At 40.1% G+C, this 21202-nt stretch overlaps 1 protein-coding gene and 1 long non-coding RNA gene across 2 annotated transcripts in view; both read left to right on the top strand.

Moving 5' to 3' along the window:
- LOC124389749 overlaps positions 1-12461 on the top strand; it is a 21615-nt gene extending 9154 nt beyond the window's left edge. Inside the window, exons 2-3 of the long non-coding RNA XR_006926631.1 lie at positions 10911-11064; positions 11984-12461. This is a non-coding gene — a long non-coding RNA (uncharacterized LOC124389749). The remainder of the gene's footprint in view (positions 1-10910; positions 11065-11983) is intronic.
- Positions 1-21202, top strand: part of LOC124390066 (polyadenylate-binding protein 1-like 2) — a gene marked incomplete at its 3' end in the record, with an annotated part of 369871 nt that overhangs the window by 289013 nt on the left and 59656 nt on the right. The window lies entirely within an intron of this gene.

Below are 21202 nucleotides of genomic sequence, written 5' to 3'. Positions count from 1 at the left end.
CCTCGGTAATGGGACACCTTTATACAGGCCATCAGTTGGGACTAAAGCAGCTGATATTATTTTACAATGACAATAGGCAGGATTGCTTTCTAATTACTGATTGATATCTACTGCTGTCTCGGCTTTTCATTCCTTTTTGCACCTCCCTGTCTACATGTGTTCAATACTTTTTCTTGTGTGTGTGTGTGTGTGTGTGTGTGTGTGTGTGTGTGTGTGTGTGTGTGTGTGTGTGTGTGTGTGTGTGTGTGTGTTGTTTCACAACATTACACAACTTCATTTATGGACATGTATGGTTTGATTCCTTTGTATGTGTGGATTGCATGGGTTGTTACCAACATCTGATAAAGATTTCATGTCACTAGCACCTTTAGAAATATATTTACTGAGAAATATTTTGACATGTTCAATACTTATTTTACCCGCTGTATGTATGTATGTATGTATGTATGTATGTATGTATGTATGTATGTATGTTAGGGGTGGGAGAAAAAATCGATTCACCAAACAATCGCGATTCTTTTTAAAACGATTTTGAGATCGATTTGTTTACCTCAAAATCGATATATATTTAATTATTTTACCTTTCCAGAGAGGTGGTGGGAAGACGTTACCATTACCGTTACTTTTATTCCAACAGAGGGCCAAACGTATTTTGTTGGTGTCTGTATTAAATGACGTCATATCCATTTTAAGCTGGGGGGAGAAATCAAAACCATGGCAGAGGCAGCGAAGTAAAGCTCTTTGAGAATTGTTTCACGGATAAAGACCCTGCTTTAGTCACAGAAAATGCGTCTAATATGGTTATTACTGCCCAATTAACCGGCTTTCTCCATTTTAAGTGCTACGCGCACACTCATAATCTGGCCTCACAGCGCGCACTGAAGCTGCCCGCTGTCGCGAAGTTACTCGGACGAGTACAAAGCATCACTGGATTTCCAACAAAAGTTACTGGAGTTCCCTGTGCACAAACTTATAACAGACGTTTTAACGAAATGGAATAATGCCTATGACATGGTTGAATGTTTTGTGGAGCAACAGGCTGCAGTAACAGCTGCACTGCTCTCACCTGAGGTGAGGAAGAGAGAGAAGGATATTAGCAGTTGTGTTGGACATTGGAACAGTTTAACAGAACTTTTATTTTATTTTAGAGAGTATTGTTTTTAGTTATTTTGTTGCACATTTAAATATTATATTCAAGTTTTTGGTACTTGAAAGTTTTATGGTTCTTTTTTTCTTCTTGGTGTCTAATCTTTATTAAGCAAACAAAAATCACAATTTAAACAATGAATCGCAATAGCTACAGAATCGCAACATGTACTGAATCGGCACAAAAGTATCGGGATAATATTGAATCGCGAGATTAGTGAATCGTCCCAGCCCTAATGTATGTATGTATGTATGTATGTATGTGTGTGTGTGTACACTGGCATGTAGGGGAGATAGATGTTGGAGAATGGAGTGCTGCTGGTGATGGAGAAAAAGGTGAATTGACGTTAGCACTAGCAGAGCTGTTCAGCTCCTTGCTACTTGAGATTAATGGCTTCTGATCATGAATTATTTTCCTGTCCATTGAAATGTCCGGCCATCAGTATGCATGCAGTATGAATGCAGTCTGTATGAATAACAATAGTATGAATTGCTGTACATTTAATATGAATGCAGTCTGTATGAATAACAATAGTCTGAATTGCTGTACATTAATATGAATGCAGTCTGTATGAATAGCCAAACATGTATAACAATAGTCTGAGTGGCCCCCGGAGTCTAACAGGTGGAGGGAGAAAAGGACCTGCGTTAAAAACGATGTACAGTAAAACCCAGAGTGACTTATTTCCTTCTTCTTCTTCATTCGGCTTCTTCCATTAGGGGTTTCCACAGCGGATCATCTGTCTCCATAACCCCTGCCCTCAAAATCTGCCTTAATCACTGCTCTCACTTCCTCTTTACTAATCCTATCCACTTCCTGCTTCACCATCTCCACACCATCCAACCTTCTCTCTCTCATTTTCCTCATTCATCAGCTGCTCAAAATACTCCCTCCATCTTCTCAACACACTTTCCTTACTAGTTTCCCTGAACCTCACACTATAGTGTTTCTCCTTCAGTTTCCACCATATTCTTCTTTCAGTCCTCAATCTACTTCTCTTCTTCTTCATCTCCAAAACCATCCTACAGGCCACCATCCGATGCTGTCTAGCTACACTGTTCCCTGGCAACACCTTCTTCTTTGTCTTCTTCTTCTTCGGCTTCCCCATTAGGGGTCTCCACAGCGGATCATCCTTCTCCATACCCCCCCGTCCTCTACAACTGCCTCTTTCACACCAACTACCTGCATGTCTTTCTTCACCACTTCCATAATCCTCCTCCTTGGCCTTCCTCTTTTCCTCCTTCCCGGCTCCATCCTCAGCATTCTCCTACCGATATACCCCATGTCCCTCCTCTGCACATGTCCAAACCATCTCAATCTCGCCTCCCTCACCCAAAATGTGCTACATACTCGCTGCCCCTGGCAACACCTTACAGTCGCTAATTTCCTTCAGGTTGCATCTCCTACATAGAACATAGTCCACCTGTGTCCACCTTCCTCCACTCTTATACGTCACTCTATGATCCTCCTTCTTCTTAAAATACGTGTTCACCACTGCCATTTTCCTCGTTTCAGCAAAAATCTACCACCATCTGCCCTTCCACATTCCCCTCCTTAATTTCATACCTACCATCACCTCCTCATCATCTCTGTTCCCTTCACCTACATGCCCTTTAAAGTCTGCCCCAATCACCAATCTTTCATTTTTAGGTTCACCATCTACCACTTCATCTAACTCACTCCAGAATTTTTCCTTCTCCTCCATCTCACAGCCCACCTGTGGAGCATAAGCACTGATGATATTCATTATCTCCTCTTCAACTTCCAGCTTCACCTTCATCACCCTATCAGAAACTCTCTTCACCTCCACTACACTCTTACTGTACTCTTCCTTCAGAATCACCCCTACACCATTTTTCTTTCCATCCACACTATGACAGAACAGTTTAAACACACCTCCAATGTTCCTGGTCTTACTTCCTTTCCATTTGGTCTTCTGAACACACAACATATCTACCTTTCTCCTCTCCATCATATCATCATATCATCTCCCTTAACCAGTCATAGTACTAACATTTAAAGTACCAACCCGAACCTTCACTGTCCTCCACTTCTTCTTTTTCCGCTGCCTCTGTAGACGTCTTCCTCCTCTCCTTCTCCTCCTTCGGCCATCCGTAGCCCAATTTCCACCGGTACCCTGTTGGCTAACGATACATGTGGTGGTCGTTGGTACCCCGGCCCCAACCGATCCGGTATGAAATTCTGATTTGTGATCTGCATGTTTGATATGGCACATGTTTTACACTGGATGTCCTTCATAATGCAACCCTCCCCATGTATCCGGGGTTGAGACCTGCACTAAGAGTGCATTGACTTGTGCAAGACTAATAGCTGGGTCAGAGTATCTTCTTTCCAAATGTATTTAAATTGTGTATGTAGAACACTTTGGTCAGGAACTATTCACATTTACATTTAGGTAGGTGATTTTCAGCTGAGAGTCTGAAAGCAGAGGTACAAGCTAACAAGTTGATGGAAAATGCCCTCATAGGCCATTAGGAGGAAGTAGGTTGCTGCTTTTGACAGCCACAGATAATTACCTGCAGTCGTCATCATTGTACAGTTGAAACCAGATATTTACATACACTTCAGAAAAAAACACAAAAACTTTTATTTCTTTACTGTCATACATTAAATCAGAGTAAACTTTTTCTGTTTTAAATCAATAAATATTAACATATTTTTGCACTTGTTAAATGTCAGAATCGAGCAAGGGAGAAATTTTATGTATTTTTATCACTTTCATCAAAGTCAGAAGTATACATACACTTCCTTAGTATCTGGTGGAATTGCCCTGAAACTGTTTCACTTGGGCCAAATGTTTTGGGTATCCTTTCACAAGCTTTCTCCAATAGTTTGCTGGAATTTTGGCCCACTCCTCTTGACAGAACCTCGCCCTCGCCTTTTTAGTGCCGCCCACAAATTGGGATTGAGATCAGGGCTTTGTGATGGCCACTGCAGTACCTTGAATTTGTTGTCCTTAAGCCATTTTGTAACTAATTTGGAGGTATGCTGGGGTCATTGTCCATTTGGAAGACCCATTGGCGCCCAAGCTTTGAACTTCCTGGCTGATGTCTTCAGATGTTGCTTTAATATATCCACATAATTTTCTTTTCTCATGATGCCATCTATTTTGTAAAGTGCACCAATCCCTTCTGCAGCAAAGCAGCCCCACAACATTATACTACTATGTTTATCATTATGGCTGAACAGTTTTATTTTTATTTAGTCAGACCACAGGACATGTCTCCAGAAATTACGATTTTCTCCCTCATGTGCAGTTCCAAACTGTAGTCTGGCTTTTTTATGGTGGTTTTAAAGTAATGGCTTTCTCCTCCCAGAGTAACCTTTCAGCTCATGGCGGTACAGTATTCGTTTTACTGTGGATAATGACACTGTCTTACCAGATTTAGCCAGCATCTTCACAAGCTCTTTTGCTGTTGTCCTGGGGTTGATTTGCACATTTTGCAACGAAAACGTTCCTCTTTGGGACTCAGAATCCGTCTCCTTCCTGAGCGGTATAATGGTTGTACATTCCCATGTTTTTTATACTTGCGTATTATTGTCTGTACGGATGAATGTGGGACCTTCAGGCATCTGGAAATTGCACCTAAGGATGAGCCATACTTGTGGAGGTCAGCAATTCTTTTTCTGATGTCTTGGTGGATTTCTCTTGATTTTCCCAAGATGTCAAAGAAAGAGGCTCTGTGTTTGAGGTGTGCCTTTAAATGCATCCACAGGTGTGCCACCAATTAACTCAAATGGAATCAATTAACCTATCAGAGGCTTCTTAAGCTCAGAATGGAATCATCGTTTTTTTTTTTTTTTTTTATTAAAGGCACGATAAAATTAGTGTATGTACACTTCTGACTTTGATGAAAGTGATAATAAAAATACATTAAAATTCTCCCTCGCTCGATTCTGACATTTAACAAGTGCAAAAATATGTTAATATTTATTGATTTAAAACAGAAAAAGTTTACTCTTATTTAATGTATGACAGTAAAGAAATAAAAGTTTTTGTGTTTTTTTCTGAAGTGTATGTAAAAACCCGGTTTCAACTGTATTGTTGTCCCAACCACAGGGATTTTCACACATCATTTGGAAGACAGCGTGCAGATCAGCTCAGTAGGTACTGATTGTTTGCACCAGTCCAGATTTTGAGCTTTGTCTAATGAGAGCTGCTTTTAGCAAATGTTCTGAATCAGAAATGTATTTTGCTAAATCCAAAATCACCCAAACATTGCTTGAACATAGTTTCAGGTAGCTTTGTGATCGTGGACTGAATCCTGTTAAGCTCTGATGTATCACAGAAGCACAACAGGTTCCACTGTCTTTTTCTCTGTCTCCTGGAATTGAAAATAAGATGATATAATGCTGCCTGTTCTGTTACTGGGAAAACTCCTCCACCTTGAAGACATAAATATCAGAGATTTTGGTAGATTAAATAGTTAAAGGTTTTCTAAAAGGCCTCAAAATACCTCTCATTTAACTTGTTTCAAACCATATCAGATTACTATAGCAGACATTTCTGATAACATGCAAGACCAAATCTAAAATTATTACAGTATATTGAATCATTTTATATTGTTTTCCAGATGCACCACTGCTCAGATTGTGGGAAGAGTTTTACTAAAATTGCTGTTCTGAAAAGACACCAATGTATCCACACAGTAGAGAAACTGTATCATTGTGAACAGTGTGGGAAGAGTTTTACTCAACAGGGTCATCTCAAATCGCACCAGAGTATCCACACAGGAGTGAAGCCGTATCACTGTGAACAGTGTGGGAAAAGTTTTAATTGTCAGAGTAGTCTCAAATCGCACCAGCGTGTCCACACAGGAAAAAAGCTGTGTTACTGTGAACAGTGTGGGAAACGTTTTACTCATCAGAGTAATTTTAGAATACACCAGCGTGTCCACACAGGGTTGAAGCCGTATTACTGTGAACAGTGTGGGAAGAGTTTTACTCAACAGGGTAATCTCAAATCACACCAGCGTATCCACACAGGAGAGAAGCTGTGTTACTGTGAACAGTGTGGGAAACGTTTTACTCATCAGGGTAATTTTAGAATACACCAGCGTGTCCACACAGGGTTGAAGCCAAATTACTGTGAACAGTGTGGGAAGAGTTTTACTCAACAGGGTAATCTCAAATCGCACCAGCGTATCCACACAGGAGAGAAGCCGTATCACTGTGAACAGTGTGGGAAAAGTTTTACTCATCAGGGTACTCTCAGAATACACCAGCGTATCCACACAGGGGAGAAGCCGTATCCCTGTAAACAGTGTGGACGGAGCTATGTTTATCAAAGCTCATGAAGGAACCACAAGTGCTCTAACATTTAACCATGAAACAAATCATCTTCTTAAATTTCTTATTTGAAGGGATGTAAAGGGAAATTGTACTGTAAATATCGGGGGAACTTTAAATTGTAATGTTAATTTTAATTAGCTCAAACAAACTGGACACCTTTCCAAGCCATCAGAACATTTTTGGTCCATCTACAGTTACACTACAACTACACTTTATGGCAGCATGTATGAGGCTACCTGAGCATCTCACCCATATGTGCTTTCTGAACATTATCTAATGGAACGGCTTTCAATCCATTGTCCCCTGAGCCCAGTGTTACTGATTTACTGCAAACTTGAGCTTGATCACACGGTTACACAGCAAGATCAGGAAATAGATTTTTGTTGTATATGTCTGGACCTATAAGAGCAGGCAAATCTCACCCTAAGTCTTTTTTAAATCCAAAATGTTAAATGTAAAAACCTTTAGGTATTTTGCACCGACGTTCATTTTTTGTGTTTCTTCAAATAAGTTTATTAGTCAACTGTAAGGTTTGGTTGAGGAGTGGGAATGGTATGGGGCTGTACTTTAGGGGTAAGACTCAGCCCTTGACTTAAAGTGTAGGGAAATGTTAATTACTTTAGCATACCAAATCATTTTGGACAATGCTATGCTATGTTGTGGGAATAGTTTGGAGACGGCCTTTATTAATCCAGCATGACCATGCCACAGTGCACAAACTGAGGTTCATAAAAAGGTTTGGTGTGGAAGAACTGAACTGGCCTGCACAGAGCTCTAATCTCGATTTCACTGAACACCTTTGAGATTAAGGTAAATGTTAAAAGTTGTTTATTCTAAATGGCCTGTATGAGTCTCGGTGTCATTAACATTTTTTTGTGATTATTTCATGAACAGTTCACTTATTTTTCTCTTGCTATTGTTTGTTAACTTATACTTTATTTTTTTCAAAGGAAGAAAATAGAAATGCTGGTGATAGAAACAATGTTTTGATTCTATATCATAGATAATTATGAAGGAGGTTCAACAAATCATCATTGTTATTTACTAAATTAAATTTCAGTTAACAAAATTCTATTATACAGAAAGAATAAAATGGAAAGCAATCAACTTTAATGTGGGAGCATTAAAATCTGTGTTTCCAGGGTCCAACTGTGACACTCAGTAACTTCAGGAGTCTCAGTCTAGAATTGTATGCAGTTCTCACTGCTCTGAATACAAGAACACCCGAGCTTCATCACCAAATGGAAATAAAAGTTCATTAATAACCAAAATAACTAAAATCTAATGGATAGTTTACACTACATGCTGCATATGAATATTATGTGTGCATACAAATTTTAGACAACTAATATCCACTTAAATATAAAGAAAATGGTGCAATGTGCTTTTTGACCAAGTTAATATGGTTCATTTAAATGTATAGTATAAGCAAACATTACAGGTTCGAATATGTGTGCAGCTCAGTGTTGCAAAAACTAAATAATACAGATTTACTTATATATAAATACACTTTTGCTCCACTATTACATTAGGATTAGTTTACACACTGAAATACCTTCTACAAATTGCACAGAGTGGGTAGTTTATTGGTATTATTTATCTACATTATAACTGTAATATGTTGGCAAACATTTCATAATTAAAGCCAGTGGTGGCAAAGGTTCACACATCCTTCACTCAGTAGAAGTACAGATACTCATGTTTTAAAATACTCAGGTAAAAGTTGAAGTACTGACTATACATTTTGTACTCAAGTTTAGGTAAAGAGGTTTGGGCTCTGACATTAAGTACATTAAGTAAAAAGTAGTCATTACTACCACCTGTTTTAGTGTCACGCTGTTAACCCCATGTCATGTCCCATGGTTTTGGAGGTGAAGAAGAAGAGGAGGAGAGAGAGGACTGGAAGAAGAATAAGATGGTGGAAACTGAAGGAGGAAGAATGTAGTGTGAGGTTTAGGGAAGAGGTCAGACAGGGGCTCGGTGGTGGTGAAGAGGTGCTGGATGATTGTGGAACTACTGCAGAAGTGATAGGGGAGACAGTTAGAAAGGTACTTGGTGTGACATCTGGAAAAAGAAAGGAAGACAAAGAGACGTGGTGATGGAATGAGGAAGTGCAGGAGAGCAGAAGGAGAAAAAGGTTGGCAAAACAGAATTGGGATCGACAGAGTGATGAGAAGTAGAGGAGTACAAGGAGATGCAGCAGTAGGTGAAGAGGGATTTGGTGAAAGCCAAGGAAAAGGCATATGAGGAGCTGTAGGAGAAGTTGTACACTAAGGAAGGAGAAAAGGATTTTTATCGATTGGCCAGGCAGAGGGACCGAGCTGGGAAGGATGTGCTGCAAGTTAAAGCAATAAAGGATGGAGATGGAAATGTGTTGACTGGTGAGGAGAGTGTGTTGAGAAGATGGAGGGAGTATTTTTTGCAGCTGATGAATGAGGAAAATGAGAGAGAGAGAAGGAGTGTGCTGGTACCGATCTTTAAGAATAAGGGAGATGTGTAGACCTGCAGTAACTAGGGGGGAATTAAGTTGATCATGAAGTTATGGAAAAGAGTAGGGTTTGAGATTCCCAAAGCTTTAGAAACGGCTTTATAACCTTTTCCAGAGTGATAGATCTCAAATTCTTTGTATATTATATATGTATATGTATATTATATATTTATGTGTATGTGACACTGAACAGGCCGCACGAACTGAGGTATCTGTGGAACTACTTACTGGCTGAAATTTTGTCAGAAAGAAATAATAGATAGATATTGACAATAGTGGGGATTTAAAGTGTCCCAGTGTGATTGTCACTAAAGTGTTCATGTGTTAGGTGTTTTCCTGGTTTAGACTGAATCGAATGGCCTGTGGGCAGAATCTCCTCCCCATTCTCCCTCTGTTTGCCTTCAAGGACCGATCCTTAAAGGCAAACGGAGAATGAGGAGGAGATTAGAATAATACTAATAAACTGCCCACTCTGCAGGAAGCGATTTCCTGAACGCAACACAGAAAAGAGGACTTCTTTATTGGGATGGCTGAGGTCCTCCAATATCTTTCCGGCCCTGGTCTAGCACCGCTTGCTGTACATGTCCTGCAGTTCAGGGAGCTCAGAATGCTCAGCTGACTGCACCACCCTCTGGTTCCTGCCCTGCATGGTGCATTTCTCGAACCAAGAAGAAATACTACCCATCAGGACACTTTCAACGGTGCAGTTGAAGTAAGACCTCAGCACCAGAGAGGGTGATTTAAAGTCTCTTAAGCGTCTCAGGTGGTATAGGCTGCCTGGCCTTCATCAGGGTGACAATCCCAGCTAACATGTCCATGTGGGCCCCACATGGGTTTTATCTGGGTTATATGGGCATCACGTGGGCATGGGTCAGAATGGGCACTTTGATGCGCTGAATGTGGGCCCCAGCTTAGTCAGGGTTGTGGGCCCCAGTTAGGTTGCCCATTTTGTTTATTTGAGGGCCCTGTATGGGCCACATTTGGGCTATATTTAGCTATATTATTTAATTGATGATAAGTTCAATTGATATGTTTTTTGCGTGTTTTATATAATCGAAACAAAAATTTTATATATATAAAAAAAAAAAAAAAAGAAAAAATCGCTAGTGCAGCTCAGAGTCTCCCATTGGCTCCTGTGTTCCCGCCTTCTCATTCTGAAGAAACGGTCATCACTCACTACCGCTGATCACCTGACCTGACCTGGATAACCTGACCTGACCTGACCTGACCTGGATAACCTGACCTGACCTAGATAACCTGACATCTCTGTCACGGTAAAAAATGTCATTTAATGTATACTTCTGAAAGATTTGTAGTAATTAAAGTTACAGGCAGGATATAAAGAAGGTAAGTGTGGAGAGTGAACTGGTTTACCTCAGAGACAATCACCGGTGGAAAACTGAACATTCTTAACGATTAGCAGATAACTAGGACATTGTCTACTAAAATGTGGAAATAACGACTTTTCAAACCATTTTCACCCGTGTTTTCTCCATATAGTGTCCTCATGATAACAGGGGAGTGAAACAGTAAAAGCACTGTGGAGTCTCTTTCTTTTACTACCTCTATAACATGTGTATATACAATACACAGAGAAAAGCTCTGAGGAGACTGTGACAATACTTAACATTATTTTAATGTGATTTAGATGAAATAGGTAGAGGTGATAAAAAAAATGTTCATATTCATATAATTTCTAAACATTACTAAAAATATTATACATTATGATTACGTTAAAGATAATAAATGTAATTTTGCGCCATTCATAAAGTCAGTCAGATTAGTTAACACTTTGGGCAAATGGTGGATTAGAAGGTGTTTACAACCTTGTGATTTTATTTATTTATTTATTTATTTGACTGATAGTCTTATGTTCATGTAACTTGCATGCATACAAATAATGGATTGTGCCCTGGTTGATGCGGTAGCATGCTCTACTTTATATTAATTTTTGCTTAACAGGAAGCCTGAAGCAGAACCGTTTGCTGAATACCGTCAGTAAGAAAGAGCTGGAGAAAGCGCTTGGTAAACGGTATACAAATGCAAGAGACAGAGAAGGCAACCGTGCTTTTAGAGCCCAGCAGGACCATGATCGGAGGGCAGTACAGCCAGAAGTGTAAGTCATATAACCTATAGCTAGGGCTGCACAATTAATCATATTTTATCCCGATCACTGTTTTTGCCTCTGTTTAATTAAAGGAATACTCCACCCTGAGATTAAAAAATATCTTATAAATTACTTATCCTCAAGGCATCTATACGGTGGCTGAGAGAGATCAAACCATTGCAACTTAAGAAAACACATGCAAATAGAAAAAAACACCAGGGAAAAAAAAAAAAAAAAACATTATCAGTTTGACAACACGTGCTGCAAACCCCCACAATGCAACCAAGTACAGAAACACACTGCAAATCCTAACAACAAAACCAAATAGTACAGATCACAAAATAAATGTTTCAGGGGGACCACAACAAGTAACAAACCCATCTGGGACTGCTTATTGTTCAATGTCTATTCATCAGTGGTGTTGGTTGTGTTGTGAATTGGTTGTGTTGTGAGGATTTGCAGGACGTTTCTGTATTTAGTTGCGTTGTGAGGTTTTGCAGCATGTGTTGTTTAAATGATGATGTTTTCTTGATTTGCTGGTGTTTTTTTTTATTTGCATATGTTTTCTTCAGTTGTGTTGAACTTTCTGGTCCACCGTGATCCGAGGTGTGACTTACATCTTTCAGCTGATCAGAATCATTGTTCTAATCACTGGCTTTTGGCAATGACCAAATATTTGTTTAAGAGTCAAGTTCAGACGCAAGGTTGATATTCTAATTGTTACATTCATAAGTTTTGGATTCCATGACTTGTCCCCCGGCATAAGTTATTACTGTGTGAGGCAGAGGTGGGAACAATTCACTGATGAGATTCTAGGATATGTCTTAATTATATTGATGCATGTTTTTTTAGATGCTGCTGTGAATGGTAGTATTTTAAAATGTACTAAATTGCCTTTTCTGTCTTCTTTTTCTTTACTGTTTTGTAGGTGTGCAGCCGAGGAATCTACATAGACCTGTCAGGAAAAAATATTTTAATCAACCTTATCTAGCGTGTGTTATAATTAAACTAATTAATACAACAAAATTAACCTAATAATCAATGTAGGACTTATTAGATACAATAGAAGTAGTTTGATAAAACCTATTTAGCCTAGATGTTAATCAAACTTATGTAACCTATTTACACCAAGTATAAGTAAAATAGTAATAATAAGGCAGTTATGTGTGAGAACAGAATAGAGTCTGACTGATGTTATGAGTGTGTTGAATAGACAAAAAACAAAAGACAGCATTGAGTTTAAGCATGTTTATTGGGACAAAAAAGCTTGTGGGCTTCTGCTGCTGTGTTCTTCTTCTTCTTCTTCTTCTTCTTCTTCTTTCGGCTGCTCCCATTAGGGGTCGCCACAGCGGATCATCCGTCTCCATACCACCCTGTCCTCTACATCTGCCTCTTTCACACCAACTACCTGCATGTCTTCCCTCACCACATCCATAAACCTCCTCCTTGGTCTTCCTCTTTTCCTCCTTCCTGGTGGCTCCATCCTCAGCATTCTTCTAACAATATAATTCATGTCCCTCCTCTGCACATGTCCAAACCATCTCAATCTCGCCTCCCTCACCTTGTCACCAAAACATCCTACATGCGCTGTCCCTCTAATAAACTCATTTCTAATCTTGTCCATCCTCGTCACTCCCAACGAAAACCTTAACATCTTCAGTTCTGCTACATCCAGCTCCACCTCCTGTCTTTTACTCAATGCCACTGTCTCTAATCCATACAACATCGCAGGTCTCACCACAGTCCTATAAACTTTCCCTTTCATTCTTGCAGATACCCTACTATCACAAATCATTCCTGTCACTCTTCTCCACCCACTCCACCCTGCCTGCACTCTTATCTTTACTTCTCTAACACACTCTCCATTACTTTGCACTGTTGACCCCAGGTACCTGAACTCCTCCACCTTCTCCAGCTCTTCTCCTGCAACCGCACCACTCCACTGCCCTCCCGCTCATTCACACACATGTACTTTGTCTTACTCCTACTGACTTTCATTCCCCTTCTCTCCAGCGCATATCTCCACCTCTCCAGGCTCTTCTCAACCTGCTCCCTACTCTCACCACAAATCACAATATCATCCATAAACATCATAGTCCAGGGAGACTCCTGTCTGACCTCATCCGTCAACCTGTCCATCACCACTGCAAACAGGAAAGGGCTCAGGGCCGATCCTTGATGCAGTTCAACCTTCACCCTGAACCAGTCTGTCGTACCTACTGCACACTTCACTGCCATCACACTGTCCTCATATATGTCCTGCACCACCCTCACATACTTCTCTGACACACCTGACTTCCTCATACAATACCACAACTCCTCTCTTGGCACTCTGTCGTACGCTTTCTCTAAATCCACAAATACACAATGCAATTCCTTCTGTCCTTCTCTATACTTCTCCATCAACATCCTCAAAGCAAATAAGGCATCTGTGGTGCTCTTCCTCGGCATGAAACCATACTGTTGCTCACAGATGGTCACCTCTTCTTTCAGCCTGGCTTCCACTACTCTTTCCCATAACTTCATGGTGTGACTGATCAACTTAATTCCCCTGTAGTTACTGCAGGTCTGCACATCTCCATTATGCTTAAAGATCGGTACCAGCACACTTCTTCTCCATTCCTCAGGCATCTTCTCACCTTCCAAAATCCTGTTAAACAATCTGGTTAAAAACTCCACTGATATCTCTCCTAAACATCTCCACGCTTCCACCGGTATGTCATCTGGTCCAACCGACTTTCCACTCTTCATCCTCTTAATCGCTGCTGTCACTTCCTCCTTACTAATCCTATCTACATCCTGCTTTACCAACTCCACATCGTCCAACCTTCTCTCTCTCTGATTTTCCTCATTCATCAGCTGCTCAAAATACTCCCTCCACCTTTTAAACGCACTCTCCTCACTAGTCAACACATTTCCATTTCCATCCTTTACTGCTCTAACTTGCAGCACATCCTTCCCAGCTCGGTCCCTCTGCCTGGCCAATCGGTATAAATCCTTTTCTCCTTCCTTAGTGTCCAACCTCTCATACAGCTCCTCATATGCCTTTTCCTTGGCTTTCGCCACATCCCTCTTTACCTGCTGCCGCATCTCCTTGTACTAGTCATGGGCGATACTGCAACATTTAGTATCGATCCGATACCAAGTAAATACAGGCCAATATCGCCGATATCGATACCGATACCTTTTTTTATTTTTAGCGCACAATCTAAATTACCTTGACTTTCTTGCGTAGCGAATATCACTGTATCACTATAAAGTGATTGCATAATTTTGTTAATCTGAATACATCTGTGTTTTGTGATGTGATTTGCTCTGTAATTGGTCATGTGTGAGGTTAACAAAAAACAAGACATTTTCAAATGAAAAAAATATATTATTGTAATAAACTATGCAAACATCACAACAGCAAGGAAATTACAATAACAGTAATAAAATTAGCAGAAAAACTGAACAATACTATTAAATATACATTAAACAACAATATAGTAACAATTATTTCTCCCTTTAACTGTACTTATTTCGCGTTAACAAAAAATAAAGTGCACAAAATGATTACTAGAAAATAAAGCAGCTGTTTTAATAACAAATTAAATAATTTCCTATTTAGAATACTGCCTTATCTTATGAACAAAGTACACACCATATCTAATACCTAAACAAAAGTTGAGAACTACTAAGCTACAGATTTTTGTTGAGAAACAATAACATATTTACATGTTTCCTTTCAATAAATGTCTTTTGTGGCTTATTAACTGTCCGGCCTTTGAAAAAATTCTTTCTGCAGGCACAGAGGAAGCAATGACTCCCAGGTGTTTCTTGGAAAATGGGAAATGTTGCCTGATTAATTTTCCACCAAAGTAGTGGATCTTGGTCTCATGGAATTGGCTTCTCCTCTGACTAACAGCGCATTTCAATTATGGCATCAGTGCTAGTAGAACGATGCTGCTGAGATGCAAGGACTTGAGAGTCAAATTCTGCCCATATCCCACATTTTGCTGCAGGAGGGCAAGCTGCTGCTTCTGCAGGGGAGCTTGAGGTAGATGCAGTAGCCATTGCTGTGGTCGAGCTGGTAGCTGGGCTTGAGGTTAAATCAGCAGCTGACACTGAAGAGGTAGGGCTCTGACTCAATGGCTGAATTTCTGTGATGAGTCGCTTTTTCATAGATTCAACATTTGCCATGTCACGGAACCCCAGGTCTTTAAATCTTGGGTCCAGGTAGGTACTGACAGCATAACGATAAAACGTCTCAGTACTTCTAAAATGACGTTGACATTGTGCTGACAGCTCAGCAACTAAATTGCTACCTTGGCAAACATTAGATGCTGTTGATCTCAGAAGTAGTGACACCAGGGAATTACTTTTGAAACTGAAACATGTGTTTCAGTTGATATCTCTTTTGTAACTTCTTCAAATGGTTTCAAAGCTTCAATGGAACGAGTGATCATGGACCACTCCTCCTCACTTAAGCAAAGGGATGGCTTTCCAAGAAGACAGAGGACAATAGTCACAGCTTCCTTTTGCTCTAACAGTCTCTCAAACATATAGAACACGGAGTTCCACCTGGTTTCGATTGACTGTTTCAGTTTGTGTTCTGGATATTTAAGTTGGTTCTGAATTTCCTTGAGCTTCTCTGCTGCTCTTGTGCTGTGATGAAAGAAAGATACAATAGCACTGCATTTCTGCTGCACGTGAAGAAGATCTGGGAGCGCCTTCATGGAGTCTTTCACCAACAGATTTAGGGTATGTGCAAAACATGGATAATGTGCCCAACCTGCTTTGCGCACAGCCGCAACAAAGTTTGCAGCATTATCTGTGATTACAGCCTGAACTTTGTCTGTTATGCCCCATTCCTCAGTGACTCTCTTCAATTCTGAACAAATGTTTTCAGCACTGTGTTGTCCTTCAAAACTACAGGTTTCTAGAACATATGCTTGCATTTGCCAGTTCTCGTCAATAATATGGCATGAAACAGTTAAGTAAGCCTCTGTGGCCCTTGATGTCCACATGTCTGTTGTAAGTACAACACTATTTGCAACATCTATAGCCTTTTTCACACTTGAGTGGCACTCTTTATACAGTGTTGGTATTTTTTCCCCATCATTTGTTTCCTACTTGGAATTCTGTAACGTGGGTCAAGTATTTTCACAAAATTCCTAAAACCCTCATCTTCAACAATGGAGACAGGCTGCAGGTCCTTTGCAATCATTTTAGCAAGGCTTCTTGTAATATTGGTCGCTCGTGGGGAATCACCTAGGTGAAATAACAAAATTATTAGTTTTAGTTTATAGCCTATCCACTTGTAGCTTAAAAAAGCAATCCTATAGTCTCCCTCTCATGGTTAAATTAAACACACACACACACACACACTTTGTTAATCTTAGTTTTCATTAAAAAACATTAACAAAAATTCATAAATATTGTAACAAATGTATTATTAATTTTTAGTTGTTCGTTAGTACAAATGACACTATATTCGTAAAGCAAAACAATCCCTTTAGATGTAAACCGCAGTTTTACATCTAAGGTTATACATATTAAACATATACATGTATTAAATAAATACATTAACATATACATTTAGCTACCTGGATAATATTTCTCTTGAAAGGACTCTGCCAGTGTCTTCTGTCTTGCTGCCGACAGGGCTGAAACTTTGGCCTCCTCTCGTTCTTTTTGTAGTTCGCTACACTCTTTGTCATGTTGTTTCATGTGCTTATGTAAATTTGTGGTGTTACCACAGTAGCGAATACACTTTTTACACACGTCGCAATTCGCTATGGTCTCATCTACAGCAGTAAAATACCTCCACACAGCGCTCCGTTTTTTGTCTGCTGGCTCCATGATACCACGCACTCGCGAGTCGCGACTGGCGAGCAACCTCGCCCTCACTCTTTCGTTTCGTTTTCGAAAAGTATCGATACTTTGACTTTTGGATCGATACTTTTCGATACCATCCCCAGTATCGATAGTATCGATATTTGGTATCGATACACACATGGCTACCTTGTACTCCTGCCTACTTTTCTCATCATTCTGTCTATCCCACTTCTGTTTTGCCAACCTCTTTCTCCTTATGCTCTCCTGCACTTCCTCATTCCACCACCACGTCTCCTTGTCTTCCTTTCTATTTCCAGATGTCACACCAAGTACTTTTCTAGCTGTCTCCCTCAACACTCCTGCAGTAGTTGCCCAATCATCCAACACCTCTTCAACACCACCGAGCCTCTGTCTGACCTCTTCCCTGAACCTCACACTACACTGTTCCTCCTTCAGTTTCCACCATCTTATTCTTCTTTCAGTCCTCACTCTCCTCCTCTTCTACTTCGCCTCCACAACCATCCTACAGACCACCATCCGATGCTGTCTAGCTACACTGTCCCCTGCCAACACATTACAGTCTCCAATCTCCTTCAGGTTGCATCTCCTGCATAGCACATAGTCCACCTGTGTGCACCTTTCCCCACTCTTATACGTATGATACCTATGATCCTTCTTCTTCTTAAAATAAGTGTTCACCACTGCCATTTCCATCCTTTTAGCAAAATCTACCACCATCTGCCCTTCCACATTCCTCTCCTTAAAACCATACCTACCCATCACCTCTGTTCCTTCACCTACATGCCCATTAAAGTCTGCCCCAATCACCAATTGTTCTTTCCTAGGTACACCATCTACCACTTCATCTAATTCACTCCAGAATCTTTCCTTCTCTTCATCTCACAGCCGACTTGTGGAGCATAGGCACTGATGACATTTATCATCATCCCTTCAACTTCCACCTTCACGATCATCACCCTATCAGAAACTCTCTTCACCTCCACTACACTCTTACTGTACTCTTCCTTCAGAATCACCCCTACACCATTTCTCTTTCCATCGACACCATAATAAAACAGTTTAAACCCACCTCCAATGTTCCTGGCCTTACTTCCTTTCCACTTGGTCTCCTGAACACACAACATATTTACCTTTCTCCTCTCCATCATATCAGCTACCTCTCTCCCTTTACCCGTCATAGTACCAACATTTAAAGTACCAACCCGAACCTCCACTCTCCTACACTGCTCCTTTTCCTGCCGTCTCTGTAGACGTCTTCCTCCTCTCCTTCTCCTTCTTCGGCCAACAGTAGCCCAATTTCCACGGTACCCTTTATTCTTGATACCTGTGGCGGTCGTTGTTAACCCGGGCCTCGACCGATCCGGTATGAAATCAAGATGAAGAAATTAGAAAAAAACAAAAGACACAGGGTGTCTTCAGGGTATAAATATGAGCGCAAGCAGACAGCAGGTGTACTTCGTCATTTTGGTGTGCTTTATCATTTTTGATGTGCTGATCATTTTGATGTGAAGTACCCACCTTCTGTTGAGCCCATTGGAACGTGCATGAAATAAAGAAGTTTTGCTTTTACTCATCCAAGACTGAGGATCCTTCATTGGCGGTTTGTGTCTATTATATTTTATCTTTTTAGGATTGGCTGAACAACATTGGGAATCCTCTGAGCAAAGAATCCACCCTCGATGTGTCGTCTCGGAGACGGGCTCTGAGTTCCGATAACACATACACATTTTTGTGTATAAGTGCAATATAAATAAATGAAATTCAATTTAAATGAAGCTGAATAATATTAATGAAATAAATTAAATGATTCAGAAAAGACGAGTACAGATGAACCAGTGAAGCGACTCTTCTGAACCTCATTGTTTTGAATAGAAGTGATGAACCGAACTCTCTTGAACCGAGTCACTTGAACTGAATCTAAGGAGTCGAAATCATCGAATTGAATCTTTTCGAACTGAATGGACTGAATTATTAAAATGAATCTATCAAAAGTTATACTTGAACTATGATATGAGGCTGCATTGGAACAATACTTTATAGTATTGTGTGCATCAGATGAACCCATGAAGAACTCATGTATTGTAAACTGATTTAATCTCTTTGTTATTGTGATTTAATATTTAAACTGATACTGTGAATACTGTTCAATAACTGTTTATTTTATTACTTTAACTTCTGTTCATGTAAAATTGGGTTTAAACAGAACCTTTATTTTATTATCATTTACTTTTGTCCTGTTTTCCCAACATTTTATCATGTGGATTTTAATTCTTAGTTAAATTTAAATAATGTCCAATAATAATTTAATAATAGAAACAAAACACACACTATATTTAAGATATTTATTTATTTTAAAGGAAGAAAAAATATTTAGTTCTATAATCACTGATATTTTTGTACTTTATTATATGTAGCACATGTCCAGCTGGATCTCCTCTTTTTCTTTCTTTTTCTTTCTCTAAAGCTGAAGTCATATTGCTGAACAGCTGTACAGCTTCCTCCCTCACCTAGAATCTTTGTTTCCTCAGAGATTTTCTGCAACTCTTTGGGTTTGTAGAGGTTCAGCTTTCTGTTCCTGTTCTTGATGTCCAGATTTGTCTCATCTTGCTGTTGTTTCTCATAGTCAGAACCCAAAGTGCCCTCAGCTGAGCTACATGTTTCTCCAATTGCTCTTGGTTTCTCAGAATGCTCTTTCCCAAGCTCATCAGTCTTCTTCTGTATCTTACATTGATTCATGGTATCCTGGAGCTCTCGAATGTAGGAGAGGAACATATTAGAACTCCAAACCATATCTAGTGTAGCCTTCTTTTTTTTCTCTTTCCATTTATTTTTCTTAAAATTTAAAGTCAGCTGAACAACATCGTCCCCCAGTTGCTCCTGGTATCTCATCAGATGATCTCTCTCATGCTCTGCTCTATTCTTCTCCTCCTCACAGTGATTTAGAGAATCCTGGAGCTCTCTGATGGTCTGGAGCTGTAAGTTGTCATTCTTCTCCATGTCTAGTTCGGCCTTCTTTCTTTTCTCCTTCCACTTATTTCTCTCAAATTCCAAAGTGGCCTTCAGATGAGCAACATGTTTCTCCTGTTGTTCTCGTTTTCTAATCAAATTATCTCGCTCATGCTCTGCACAATTCTTCTCTTCCTCACATAGATTCAGGAATCTTGAAGGTCTCTGATGGTTTGAAGATGTAGGATGGTCCTCTCCTGCATGTCTCTTTTGACCATCTTTATTTTTACCTGTGTAATATATGTACTATTGGTATCAGCATTCTGTGATAAGCCTGCCCTCTAGTGGTGACTTATGTAGTGCCGTATTAGTAATGGCAGTTCTGAATAAAAACCATGTGAGTTAACACGACTCAACCGTTCTGCTGCATATTATTCTTCTGACAGCATACACAACAACCTGCCATTTATTTTTTTCAAAATCCAAAATGGCCTGCAGCTGCGCAACACGTTCCTCCAGTCGCTCTTGGTGTCTTATCAAATTATCTTTCTCATGCTTTGCAATCTTTCTCTCTTCTTTACAGAGATTCAGAGTATCCTGGACCTCTTTAAAGGTCTGGAGCTGTAAGTTGTTCCTCTCCCTCATGTCTAGTTGGTCCTTCTTGCTTTTCTACTTCCATTTATTTCTCTCAAATTCCAAACTAGCCTCGAGCTGAGCAACATGTTCCAGCAGTCGCTTTTGTTCTCTCGCCCAGCTCTCTCCCTCACGTTCTACTGTTTTCTCCTGTTTCTCATAGAGTTTCAGGGAAGACTGGAGCTTGGTGATGTTTTTTAGGTGTGTGGTTTCTCTTATTTATGTGCTGTTCCTGCTGCTTTCGCTCAGAAGCCAAAGTAGCCTCCAGCTTTTGCACCGTCTGTAGCAGAATGGCTTTCTCTTCTCTCTCTTTTGCTAACTTCTCTATCATCAGATTATTAAATGCATCCAAGTCTGTTACTACTTTCTCCATGTGTTCCAGCTCCTCCTTCGATTCAGCAATCTGCTCAGATTTTTTCTCTCTCCTGGGTTGAAAAATTTCTCTAAACCTTTTGAAGAGCCCCATGTTTACGTGTCTTTACTCAAACGCACAAACCTCAGAAATGAGAGAAACAGAGACGCATTCCGACTTATTCACATTGCCCTACTGTGATGTCACACAGAGATGCCCCGCCCACCGCCTGTGACGTCACCTGGTCGCGCGCGCACGCTCTCTTACACGCACACACTCACTATGCGCATGCGCACATTACAGAGGGAAAGCGCGGATAAAATATTATGGCGTCTTCACAACTTTTCTGTTGTTCCTGAGAGAAGAGCGATATTA

This window comes from Silurus meridionalis, chromosome 8, assembly GCF_014805685.1.
Source record: "Silurus meridionalis isolate SWU-2019-XX chromosome 8, ASM1480568v1, whole genome shotgun sequence".
Taxonomy (NCBI): Eukaryota; Metazoa; Chordata; class Actinopteri; order Siluriformes; family Siluridae; genus Silurus; species Silurus meridionalis.
The sequence above is the reverse complement of the archived record's forward strand: the minus strand, read 5'-3'. Positions and strand labels throughout refer to the sequence as shown.